This window comes from Crocodylus porosus, unplaced genomic scaffold (genome assembly GCF_001723895.1).
Source record: "Crocodylus porosus isolate Cpor-Errol unplaced genomic scaffold, CroPor_comp1, whole genome shotgun sequence".
Lineage (NCBI taxonomy): Eukaryota > Metazoa > Chordata > Crocodylia > Crocodylidae > Crocodylus > Crocodylus porosus.
In genome coordinates this window covers 4,070,939-4,083,709 of record NW_017728916.1, presented here as the reverse complement: position 1 = coordinate 4,083,709, position 12,771 = coordinate 4,070,939, and positions in this window count along the sequence as shown.

Here is a 12,771-nt window from a genome sequence, read left to right as displayed (position 1 = left end):
AGAGCAAAATGCTGCACCACTGCAGAGGTTTATTAGCACCTGTTCTCTGCCAGTCAGGTGGCACGCCAACAGTGACCTGATGCCGCTAGAAAAGCGGAAGGAGGACCCCAGACAGAGCCGAAGCCCAAAGGGAACAGAATCATCTCCACCACCTGGAGACCCGGAAAGGTTTCCAGCCAACCAGTGACCCAGGACAACACCAGGAGAAAATACCCACAGATCATGGCACTCGGACCCCAGGAGGAGGAGCATATAAGTTAAACAGCTGCTAGAGCCTGGAGACCTGGGCACGGTGAGGAGACCACTGCTTTTCAGGGGGGTTTTTCTTTTTTCGTCATTTAAAAATGGACAGTTAAGCCTGAACCAAGGGTAGCAGCCTCTAAGCAAAGGGGCTTGGACTGAGAGATGCTGAATTAAAGGCAACTCAAGAATTAATTGAGCAAAGAGAACAAAACTGATGTTTAAGTAGTCCTTATTAATTAAGTGCAGAATTGATCAAATGTGCAATTAATTGCCAACCTGGTATGTTGAGGGGGAGGAGTTTGTTGATTTAACCCAAGGAACTACTACCTCGCTTTCATTAAGCTGGGTAATCAGCTCAATGCTTGAGCCAGTATTACTGAGACAAACTACCAGCTAAAGCTGAGCTGAATTGCAACATCATTGAAACACAGGTATGGTTCATTTACAGTCAAGTAGCTGGAGAACAGGCCTGCTGCCACCATCACAACATCGGTTGGTACGTGCTTAGGGGGTAGGGGAGGAGGAGCTCCAAAAAAAACCACCACTGCCTAAGTGCACCCATGAAGGTATCCATAATACCCTGGGGCTCTCCTTTTTTTCTTTTTAAGACCAAGGCATAGCAGACGAGTAGAGGGTGGTGGCTGAGCACTCATCACATCATCACCAGGGATCCTGGTTTTTCTCTGATTAAACAAAATCACCAATTCTCACTTTAAAAAACAGTAACCCAAAATCCACATTTCTCCATGATTAAAATGAGACACCACTATACATATATCTATATATTAGACCAACCTTCTTTTCCTTCTCCCTGAACAAAATCACTAGCAAAGTCTCCAGCAATTCTCTCCTTTTGCTTTCTGATTCTCCTGGATCTATTTTTTGTTCTCTGACAGACAGGGAAAATAGGAATACCAACTAAAGGAAAAGATTGTACTGCCAGTTCAGTGCCCAGTCTTCCTCTTGGTTGTTGAATCATTCAGTGGCATTGGGGCACAGGGCATGTGTGTGTGTTTGTGTGTCAGAGAGGGGGAGAGGAGGAGGACTTGTGACTTTTAAAAACAACTTTATTATAAAAATATTAACAACAAAGGGTCAAGTGCAAAAATATGCAGGCCTCCTAGGGACTGAGCATTAAAAAAGTGTCATCAACAAAAATGCCATATCATGGGAAATTGAATGACCCTCCCCACAACAGCCTTCATGGCTGTGTCCAGAGGAACATGGCTATGTGATATGTGGAGCCACAGACCTGTCTGCGGTACCACGCACCACACATTCAGGCATTACCCATGCTGCTACCTTGCAGCGTGGAGGGGTTTTTTGACTCCAAGAAATCCCAGAGTCAAAAAAGAACACATGGAAAAAAAGCAGGGTAGTACACGTGCCAAAACCAGAGCCTGGCCCACTGAAACTATGCTATAGCTCAGGGGTTGGCAATGTGTTTTGGTCGGAGTGCTGGAGTGCCAGCATTCCAGAAAAACAACATGAGGGCAGGGGGTACACGGCAGGATGCCCTGCTTGTGCCCACTGCCCAAAGCCCCTGCCCCACAGCCTTGCTGTCCATTGCCCCCCAGACCAGGCTCCCGGCTAGCAGCAACTACCCAGAGCCAGGGCCAGCTGCAGCCAGGAGATTCCAAACAGCTGTGCCAGGCTCCGGAGCCCTGGCATCAGCTCCATACCAGTGCATGCACCCATGCACCAGAGCGGGCAGTGGAGGAGGGGCCTGAGGCAGTGCAAGCCTGGTCTCTCCCCAGCTCCTGGCACAGAGCTGGTAAGTGGGCTCTGGAGCCCGGCGCAGCTGTTTGTAGCCAACCTGGACTCTGGGCAGCTGCAGCAAGCAGCAGGCAGGCTTCAAACAGCTGCGCTGGGCTGCACAGCTCTGACACCAGCTCCATGCTGGTGGCAACTGCATGGGCACCTCAGAGCAGGCTGCACTGCCCTGCTGTCTGCCCTGAGGTGCACGCATAGTCGCTGCCAGCATGGAGCTGATGCCAGAGCTGTGGAGCCTGGCACAGCTGTGCCAGGAGCGGGGGAGAGACCGGGGTTGCACTGCCTCAGGCTCCTCCCCCACTGCCTGCTCCAACACGCAGGTGCATGCACTGGTACAGAGCTGATGCTGGGGCTCCAGAGCCCAGCACAGTTGTCTGCAGCCTCCCGGCTGCAGCTGGCCCTGGCTCTGTGTAGTTGCTGCCAGCCAGGAGCCCAGGCTGCTCCCAGCAGGAAGCTGGAATGCTGCAAGCCCTGCTGGGAGCCTGGGCTCCAGCAGCTACCCAGAGCCGGGGCTGGCCATGGTGAGCTGAGCAAAACGGTCTCAATTGTCATGCTTAGCATGCTTGCCAGGGGTTTCCAAACCCTACTCTAGCTGCTGACCAGGCTCCCAGCTGCAGGAGCACTGTGGCTGCATCTTCCCTGGCCCCCAGGACCGGGGCAGGATTAACGCATAGGCAAATGAGGTACATGCCTAGGGCCCTAAGTAAAGAAGGGACCTAGTTGTGCTTATTTTGCATATTATAATTATTGAGGGAAAAAAGTAGGGGTCCACAAGTTTATTTTCCTAGGGCCCATTAAAAGGCTTAAAACAGCCCTTACCAGGACCCAAGGTAAAGCTGCTGGGGCCAGCCTATCCTATTCCACCCGGAGTGATCTGCTGTATACTAGAGCATGCATGGCACAGTTGTTCCCCAGGGACAAGTAGCAGTGACACAAGGTCTGCACTCATCTGAACATGGCCCATGGGGTTATACTTTTAGGACCCGCTGTCCATCTTCAACCTTGCAGAGTGCCCCCTTATTGGCCTGGTACAATACAAACTGGTTCACGTCTTGTTGCAAGTTGATATATCCAAATTCAAACATGACACATGCCTGGACAAAGCAGCAGAATTGTTGGGGGGCATTGTGGGGGTTGGTCCCTACGAACTGGTTTCTGCTACTTTCCAGAGTCATCATCTTGGCAAGGCCAAGCAGAAAACTGGTCAGATAGATCATGTTCCCCTTGGCCATTTGGTATTGGCTAGAGAAGATGTATGTAGTCTTGGAGAAATCCAAGTTCAGTATGTCAAAGAAAGTGCTGTGGGCAGCAAAGAGTGACCACAGCTGGGGGCTGTAGGTGGGGAGAGAGATCAAATGCTGCACACTGATTGTTTGCATCCAAGGCTTTTGTCTTTAATATGGCTCATCAAAAACTTTAGACCTTTGAACATTTTCAACAAAAGTAGACATTTTTTTCACACTAAACATTTACAGAAATGATGTCCCTTTCCAGCTCTAGTTTTCAGCAGGGTAAATTCTGCGTCTTGCTGATCCTCAAAGGTGGTCTGAATGTCCAAGGGAAGTGCGTGCTTCTACTGTCCCAACAAAATTAAATCCTTCAAAGGAGTGAGCAAAAAGCAAAAACTTTACTAAAGATCTTAAAAGGTAAATGCTGCTTGTAAATAAAAGCTAACACAATACAAATAATGTGTAACAAGTATACATCTAACTATATATCTATGCAATCCATACTTATCAATTCAACAGAAATAAAGAATGCTTAAAATCCCAAATTACTACATCCTAAAACCTTAATCATGACTAACAGGTGGCCAGCCTGGTAGGCAAACCTTACCCGAGTTTCAGAGACTAAGTTCTAAGAAGCAATGGGTCTTGATACAGCTGTAGACAGGAACCTTAGCGCAAAAGTACAAGAGGAACATCATCTTTATGCCCCTTTTCTATCCTGTTCCTCACAATCTGAGGGTAAATAAAACTAGCATAAACATGATAGAAAAGTGTTTGTCCTCTGTAATGCTGCGGTCAAACTGGAACTAACTGTCCTTGTACCGTTAATCTAGATCTACCCTCTTTTTCCATGCTTCTAGTGTGCTCTTGCTTGTGACAGTTCCTTTTTATGCTACTTCTCTTCGACTGACTTTTGCAAACTTGGCCTAGTTTAAACTTTTATACACTTAGAAAACAACTGAAATCTACTGAAATCTGCACACTGCAGAATCTAACAGAGGATTCAGACTTATACACAGGAGACTTATGAACAAAGGAAACATTTTAAGAACCAGAATTGTTGCCAGGGCCACCTGCTTGTCTGGGGTTACATTCTGTCCCTTTCTGGTTGTGGCAGGCAGCTTCCCAGTGAGGCAGACCCCCAGTGGGTCTCAATCTTTTTTAGACTCAAGGCACCCCTGGATAGACCAGAGGCACCCCTTGGAAAAAGCCAGCTCTTGGTTTTCACTTTTTTTTAACTATAGAAAAATAATAGACCAGTTTTTCTGTTGCAAGAACACTGTTTTAAAATTTCTTGTGAATCATGTTTGTAAACCCAGCCATGGCACCCTAGCTGAGAATCACTCGGCTATACTCCAGGCTTGTGTTTACATTTTGCTTCCTTAAAATGTGCTATTTCTCATTTTGAAGGTATGAAAGGAATTTAGTGCCACTGAAAGATGACAAGACAGACAAACCCCCTGAATCGATTTGGAGAGATTCAGAAAGATTTGGCAATTCAGGCATAGAGACAGCTTTAAATGTTTTTTCTACATACCCCTAGTTAGCAGGTAGTTCATTAATGTTGTGATGCTGGGCCACACGGACTGCCCCACAGAAGCATAGGGTGCTCCCCAGTGCACTCAGCAGCAGACCCGGAAGTGGACCAGAAGCACTTCCAGTCCACTTCTGGGGCCACTGGGAGCACGCTGGGCCCCCCCCCTCCGCTCCCCACACACCCTCCCGGCTCGGTGACTGGTGCCTCCTGGATCTAGGTGGGGGCACCCAGGGTCCCCCTGCAGCTGATTGCCAAGCTGGGGTGGCATGGGGGGGAGGGGCCAAGGTGCTCCCAGGCAGACCTGGAAGTGGACCCAAAGTACTTCCAGTCTACGTTCGTCACCAAGCATGTGGAGGGCCCCCCCGCACTCCTGTGGGATGCTCCATGCACCCCCGCATCGCAGTATTCACAAGCCACACTTGCTACCTCAGGGTATGTAGAAAAAACATTTAAAACTGTGTCTGTGTCTGAATTGCTGATTCTCTGAATCAGCATCGAATCTTCAGACTTGGATTCAGCCAAATCGAATCAGGGACAGTGATCCGAATCAATTAATGGAGTCACTGTCCCTGATTCAGGCTGAATCCAAACCTGAATCAAATAGGGCCCACTTCGCACACCCCTAATGCATAGTCCCCCTGCATCCCAGGATGCTTTGCATGTCCCTTGCAAAACCCCCTCCCAGGGAGGGTGGGCTAGCTTTCGCCCAAGTTGTCTGCTCCACCCTATCAGGGAGGTGTGCTCTAGCAACCCCTGGCTTCTGGCCTGAACCACTGCAGGCATGTTCATGTGTTTATTGGTTCAATATACACAGCTTAGACTAACCTGTGAAGATTGGATCGATCCAGCCTCAGGCTTTTTGACTGTCTGTACATCGGGGGGTTAACAATTGTTTTTGCACACTACAGTACCAGGCTGAAGGAGGACTGGCTGCCTCAATTTAAAGGCTCTTAGGTTCCAAACCTGGTCTGGAGTTCAGATATTTTTAAAATGATGAGTTATTAACTACTTCTTGTTTTGAGTTGCTATTTAAAGGATGTAATTTTTTCAACATTCAGAGAATAGTCCCCTGTTTATAATAACCAGACAGAACAGGAAGAAACTTGAACTGTAAAGTTATAACCAGGGATCCTGGTTTTCTCTGATTCAAAAAAAAATCCCCAATTTTCTGATTTAAAAAAAGTAACCCCAAATCCACATTTTTCCATGATTAAAATGAAACACCACTCCATATATGGAAGGTTGACTGGAGAGAAAGGAGCACACTGACAATGCATTATCCACTGAAACAGAGGGAAACAAGGGCAGAAGAGCAGAAAGCTACTTAGAACTTCAGATGAGTTACAAAGTTCATGCTACAGCTGCCTGCGAAGCCATGCCAGGAGATCCCCCTAGTGGAAATCCTGCACACATCAACTGTTTTGCTATCACCATTTTGAAAAGTCCTTTAGTAGCTGGGAAATAGGGATTGATATGTGACAATTTAAAAAGCTTGTTGAACTGCCTACTGGTGTTCCTAATTTAGTCCTTCCTGCAGAAGCTTAAGTTGATTCTGCTCATCACTGAGTTCACTTCCATGTTACGCCTCCCTCCTGACAACAAAAAAGAGTTCCTGTGAAAGCACATTTACAGCTATTCATTACATGATTCTCACACCTTCTTCTGATATGGCTGAGGTCACACACTGTCGACCCAGGAGATTACATTAGATGGGCCTTGGTGCTGAACTAGTCTGGCAAATTCTGCATGCCTGCCTACCATCAGGTTTTTAAGGCCAGATTCTCAGCCTCACTACTCAGCTTCTGGTGGATACTACACCTCCATGCTGCCTGGCTGGAAAACTCAAAGGAGACTTATGAACAAAGGAAACATTTTAAGAACCAGAATTGTTGCCAGGGCCACCTGCTTGTCTGGGGTTACATTCTGTCCCTTTCTGGTTGTGGCAGGCAGCTTCCCAATAGCCTTATCCTTCCTTTTACCCCTAGCTCCATTTCCCTATTACTGCTATCCGTTCAACCATGACTGCCCATCCTTTGACACTCTCCTCTTCTGCTCTGTCAACTCACCTTAATGACCTAAACCCATTCATCCCTTTATGCCCTCTCTCATTCCCCCTCCCCCTTTATTCTTCCTTTTCTAACAGCTCGCACCAAGCTATTTCCTATTACACTACAAACCTCCCACTACCACTTCCATTTTAAAGAAACCCTCCCTTAATCTACTTTCCCCTCTGATTATTCCTCCATCTTCTTTCTCCCTTTCATCTCTCTGCTCCTTGAATGCATAGGGCGCTTCTTTCATCCAGTTTCATCCTGGGTCCTTTCCAATCTAACTTCCTCCCTTGGCACTCCATTAAAGCTACTCTTGCCAAATTCCCCTAGTGACTTCTTTTTAGCCAAGTCTTCCTTGATCTATCAGCCAGTTTTGACAGCATCAACCTCACAAATCTTGAAATGTTATCCTCCCTTGGCTTCTATGACTCTCTTCTCCCAGTTTTCTTCTTACCTCTCTAATCATTCCTTCTAATTGTTCTGTTTGCTAAGATAACAGCTTTTCCTGTCTGCCCACCCAGCTAAAACCCTCGTCCAGGGCTCCATCATCTCATACCCTGGTTACTGAAAGACCTCTTCTCTGGCTTTGACAAGCGCAGCCATGCTGCACCGAGAGCCATCCAGAATATGCTACGAAGATCATTTCACTATCCTGTCACTTTATCCAACTCACCCCTATTTCCACATCCTCCAAGTAGCAACAGATCCAGATCGGGTGCAGTGACATGGTTACACCCCCTTCCGAAGTGTAGTTGCATGCTAGCAGCATCCCCACAGCCCTAGACACCTGGGTCCCCTGTGCAGTCTGAGGTATGGCCGGACGCCCAGGCTGGTGTGAGACACTTCAAAGGTCCAAGCAGGAAACTGGAGAGGAAGTGGGGACCTTCCTGCTGCCACTGCTGTCCCTGGCTGATCTGTGGGTGGAAGATGCTCCAGAGCCACTCCTGCCCAACCCCAGATGAGGTCTGGAGGGAGCAGTTGTGTGGGGTGCCAGGCTCAGCAGCAGTGGCAGCAGGTGGGTGCCTGCTCCTTCCCCCAACATTAGATTTCTCCCACCAGGCCAGGGATTGCAGCCACAAAGAATGGCTGTCCCTGCTTCAGCAGTGTATGCACAGGAGAACTGGGCAGGGAGCAGATGTAGGCAGAGGGAACCCATCTGCCACCAAGCCTGGCATCCACTCCCTGCAGCACCTGGCTGGAGTGGGACAGGAGCTGTTCTGGGGCTACCTTCTTCCTGCACCCAGAGGCATAGTTAACAGGGTTTGCACCCTGGGCAAACCCTGTTAGAGAGAGGGGAGGGATGGGAATGTGCCACTGAGTGTGGGCAAGGTGGGGCTGCTGAGAGCAAGGGACAGTGTGGGGACTGGCTTCAGGGACTCAAATAAGTTCCCAGTAGCTTCTGTCATGCACGGTCTGCCTACTGGGGTGTAGAGGCATTGGGAATGGCAATGCAGCCACCCTTGTGATGCTGGTCACATCTTCTGTAGCCCTCTAGAGCCTTGATCCACTCATGCCTCTGCAGGCTTCCCCTTATCTTTCACATCAAATATAAGCTGCTGGTCTTTGCCTGCAAAGCTTGTCACACCTTATCTAACAGCTCTCATCTAGTTTCAGAAGCTCGGTTTCCACCTTCCACTGTCCAGCTTTCACTGCTTACTTATTCGACAGTTGAAAAAGTCCCCTTTACGCTTAGTGCTCTCAAACTTGGGAAGAGCTTGCTGTACACATCTGCAGTACTACTTCAGCATCCTCCCTAAAACTCTGCTCTGCAGTGATGCCTACAACAACAAAAAAAGAAACTTGGCAGCGCCTAGGCTTCTGATGTACTATCACTACTTACCTCTGTTTTACTCTATGATTTCATTATGGTCTCCCAAAGTTCTGTATCTATACGTTGTCTCATCTTTCAGCTAGACTGTAAGGGCTTTGAGGCACTGACCATCTTTTTCTTCTGTATTTATACAACACTTACTCAATTGGGTCCTTATCCATGACCACATCTTCTAGACATCATGATAGTACCAATAATGAATAATATTCCTTGATCCTTGTGAAATGCACCAGTCAGAGTACTTTAGCTGATCAGGATTTGGCTGCTGTCCATTAGAAGAGTTAAAAACAAAAACAACCCCTTTTTCCTTCTCCATCACACTCAAGACAAAGGAATGTCACTGCCACTGGTGCTCTCAGTCTTGGGTGAAACAATAAGGTTCAGAGAAGAGTGAAAACAGGAGAAGAGTGAACTGAACTGTTTCTGACCTCAAGTTAAAAATAATATGGCTTAGGTTTGCGGTTTGATAGGCAACTCTTGCACAAGTTTGCCTACTGTCTAGCTTTGTGGTAAACCTTACCAGCTACCAGGAACATTAGCAAATCCTGGGCACTTCTATTTGTCTCAGGTTTCCTTCCCATTGAAAATATTGAATTGGCAATATTAAGGTATTTCTAGGATTGGGTTGTATATTATCACCCTTCTTTACTGAGCATAATTCACAAATGCCATGCCAAAAAAAGGGGGGGGGCAGTGAATTTCACCTGGGAATTGAATTAGGTGACAAAACACAATGGTATTTCACCTTATTACTGGCTATCATTAAGTGAAAGGATAGGAATTTTTTATTTTTTAAACAAAATTGAATTCAGCTTTAAAGCCTCTAGTTTCTATTGGAGCGTAAATAGTACCACCACAATACAGACTTGATCAAATGGGCACTAAAGGTCGCAAAAAAAATCTGATTTCAATAATCAGGCCCTTTCTAAGCATATAAGTACCTAGCAGAGATGTGCAGTGGTCCATTTCCATGATCTGCTGTAGCATTCACTTCCTTTGAAAGACTTTAAGGACCTATCAAACTCCAGGAGTGGGTTTTTTTCATTTTTATGCCACACTTTGTACTTGACCAACTTCTTCTATCCATAAATGCTTCAGTGGTTCTGCCACATAACCAGATCACTTTATCTTGTGTGGCTTCTGATGTTTTGTGAATGAGGGAGTCAGTGGATAAATCTACCTTGAAAGGTAGTGGATACTTTGTCATTACAGGTATTAATCAGTGGTTATAACAAGACCTATTACTCATCCATCTTCCCTGCTATTTGTAGTATCTGTGCAATCCCCTTTCCCTGATAGCAGAGTTAAGACTGAGTAGAAAAAGCAAACCCCAGCCATCCATTTTCCCAGTCAGGTGTGTAGCAAGAAGGAACTGGAGAGAGGTTAAGGGGCTGGGAAACAGAGACAGCTGAGGCTTATTACTCAGCTGAACCCAGCTGCCTGTATAAAGCCAGGGCAGGGAAAGAAGAGAGAGACAATTTGGGGGAGAAGTTGATTGAAGTTTTCTGCTTAGCATCCTAGGGAAAAGATGAGTTTGTGATGTGGGGGTTTTTCCCCAGCATGACCTTTGTATCATTGTGGAGGGTGAACTCAACCCATCACCATTATTCATCCTAGTAAGTCTATTCTAACAGTGAAATAATCCTTTGTAGCAGGAAACCTCCTTGTAACATGTTCATGTTACTCATTTTCCAGCAAAGATTTATTGGGTGGGGTGGTGGAATTTGGAGTAAAAAAAAAAGAAATGCAGTTCTAATGTTTGAAGGAGGGAGGCTTTGCAATGGCTATACCCACTGGATAACCTAAAATGGCCTGAACTACTTGCAAAACATAGCCTTATCACTTCAATGTAACCTTTCCCCTACTGAGCTCAGCTGAGTTTTCTTACCCCTTCTCTCTCTCGCTCTCTCTCAGCACAAGATGGCACTGCAAGCTAATTGCAAGCTATCGTTTTGAGCTGGAAATAAAACGTGAACTTAACATCCCTTTCTTTACAAAAAAAAAAAAAAAATCTCCAAAAATGACTTTCATTTAAAATCTTTTACCCCAAGTAGATGAGCTTTCTGAGTGTGCCAGATCCTCTTCCAAAAACGCAGCCCTTTCCTAACTTACTGCCTTCCCATTCCAGGAATCTTTTCTCCCTCTAAACTTACAGTGAACATTTCCCTGCCATGGCAGCAGCTACTTCTATCAACCATGATGTCTGGTACTTCCAGGAAATAACATGCATTCTGGCATGTCACAGGGTGCTCGGTCAGCGTGGTGGCGTAGTGAAAGCTGTCACTAGCTTTGAGGCAGTGACTTTTTTCAGACAGTGGATCTAAGGAAGGCAGCCCTGACCTTTGAGCAAGAAACTTAAGAGTACAAGTATGTGAAATGGTGATGGGGAGCTGACTTACACTTGCTTAAATGAACAGATGGGTAATAAAACCCTTGTGACGCAAGCCTTCAGGAACCTTCCAATTTCCCTCATTTCATCTCTGCTTCTGGGGTCCTGATGGAATTCATAGTGCAGAATATAAACATTTTCCAGAGGCTCCAGATTTATCTGTCCTGTCCCTCTAAAAGGAGCTGATTTTGTTGAGGGCCATCTGGGATATTGCTGTGCTTTATTACTTCTATGCCTCTGCTCTTTTGCCTGCTTGTTCATCAGAGCCTGCCTTCCGGTATCACTCCTGTTCAGTACAGGGACTGTCTGCAATATCTGTAGCAATATCAGCATCCTGTTGGCCAATAAGCAATATTGTACAGCGTGCCTAGCCTCGACTTGATCACTTGTTACTTTTCCCCTTGTTTTATGTTGTTTTTCTTTTCCTGCTGTTGGTTTGTAAGAGTATAATTCTGGCAGTAGTTTCTTGTACGCAAATCTGAATTGAGGTCATCTAGTCAATATCTAGTAAGGTAGATGTTCCCTGTGCTGTAAATAAATTTTATTTTCTTGAAGTCATTCTCCCCTCCAGGTTGGCCATCTTGATAACCTTTCTCTCTCTCTCTTTCTCCCCTGATAAAACTGGGCACTTCTACACATGTAGCAAGGCTGCTGCAATTTGCGGTAATTACTGCTTATTGGAACAGACTTGATTTAATTGAGTTTGCTGGAGCATGGTAATTGCCACGCTCCAGCAGACTCCAGCACCACATGTATCAGCATCCCTGCACTGAAAAATGGCACCGGGGCTCTTTAGCTAAAACTTGTTTGATGAGATTTAGTTAAAGCACCCTTACCGATACCTTTCAGCGCAGGGATGCTGATATATGTGATGCTCTGGGCACTTTAATTAGAATGACTCTCGGAGCCACTCTAAAGCATTCCCTGCCCCACTTCCAAAGCATGTGTATAACTGCCCTTTAATTTGAATTTTCTGAGTCTCCTTTGACCAATTCATTTTAGGCTCTTTTGTGGACATGTTCAAAGAGCTGCAACTGCATTGTGTATAGGCAAAACCAGGGAAATTTGAAGTTCCTGTCTATGCTGCTGGTGTAGATGACTTGATGGCCCAGTAACTGATCCCATTCTGGTACGCTACTGTTCTGGATTATTTGAAGATTCCCTCCACCCTCTCTTCTACCTTTTTAAAGCTATGGATGGGATAGGGAAGTGTATTTTTCACAAGGTACTAGTACACACCAGTTAAACTTGCTTGTGGTGCTATATAAAGGTTCATATTGTGTAATACTGATCCAGGAGGATTTAGATATTAAGTGAAGGAAGCCCATGTCAGACTCCTTGGCTTGAGGTAATTTCTGAACAACACAGTGCAGTAAAACAGATGTGGCAAATTCCCTCAGTGAAAGAACAGAGCATATAAACACCCGGTTGAAGTAGAAATTCTCTGAAAATATGAAGGACATGTACAGATGGTCTTAAGGCAGGGATAAGCAACCCCCAGTATGCATACCACTTAGTGGCACGTGGAGCCATTTTTCCTTGGCACACCAGGAGGTATGCAGGAAATAATGTAAAACAATTTACATTAAGTCGCCTCAGTGTTCCTAAGCGAGAGGCATGACAAGTCTCTCACTGGGAGTGTAGGGAGGCAGCAGCAAGGCACCAGACTTCCGTGCGTGGACCCTGAGGTGGTGCAGGGTCACTTGGAAGAACTGGAT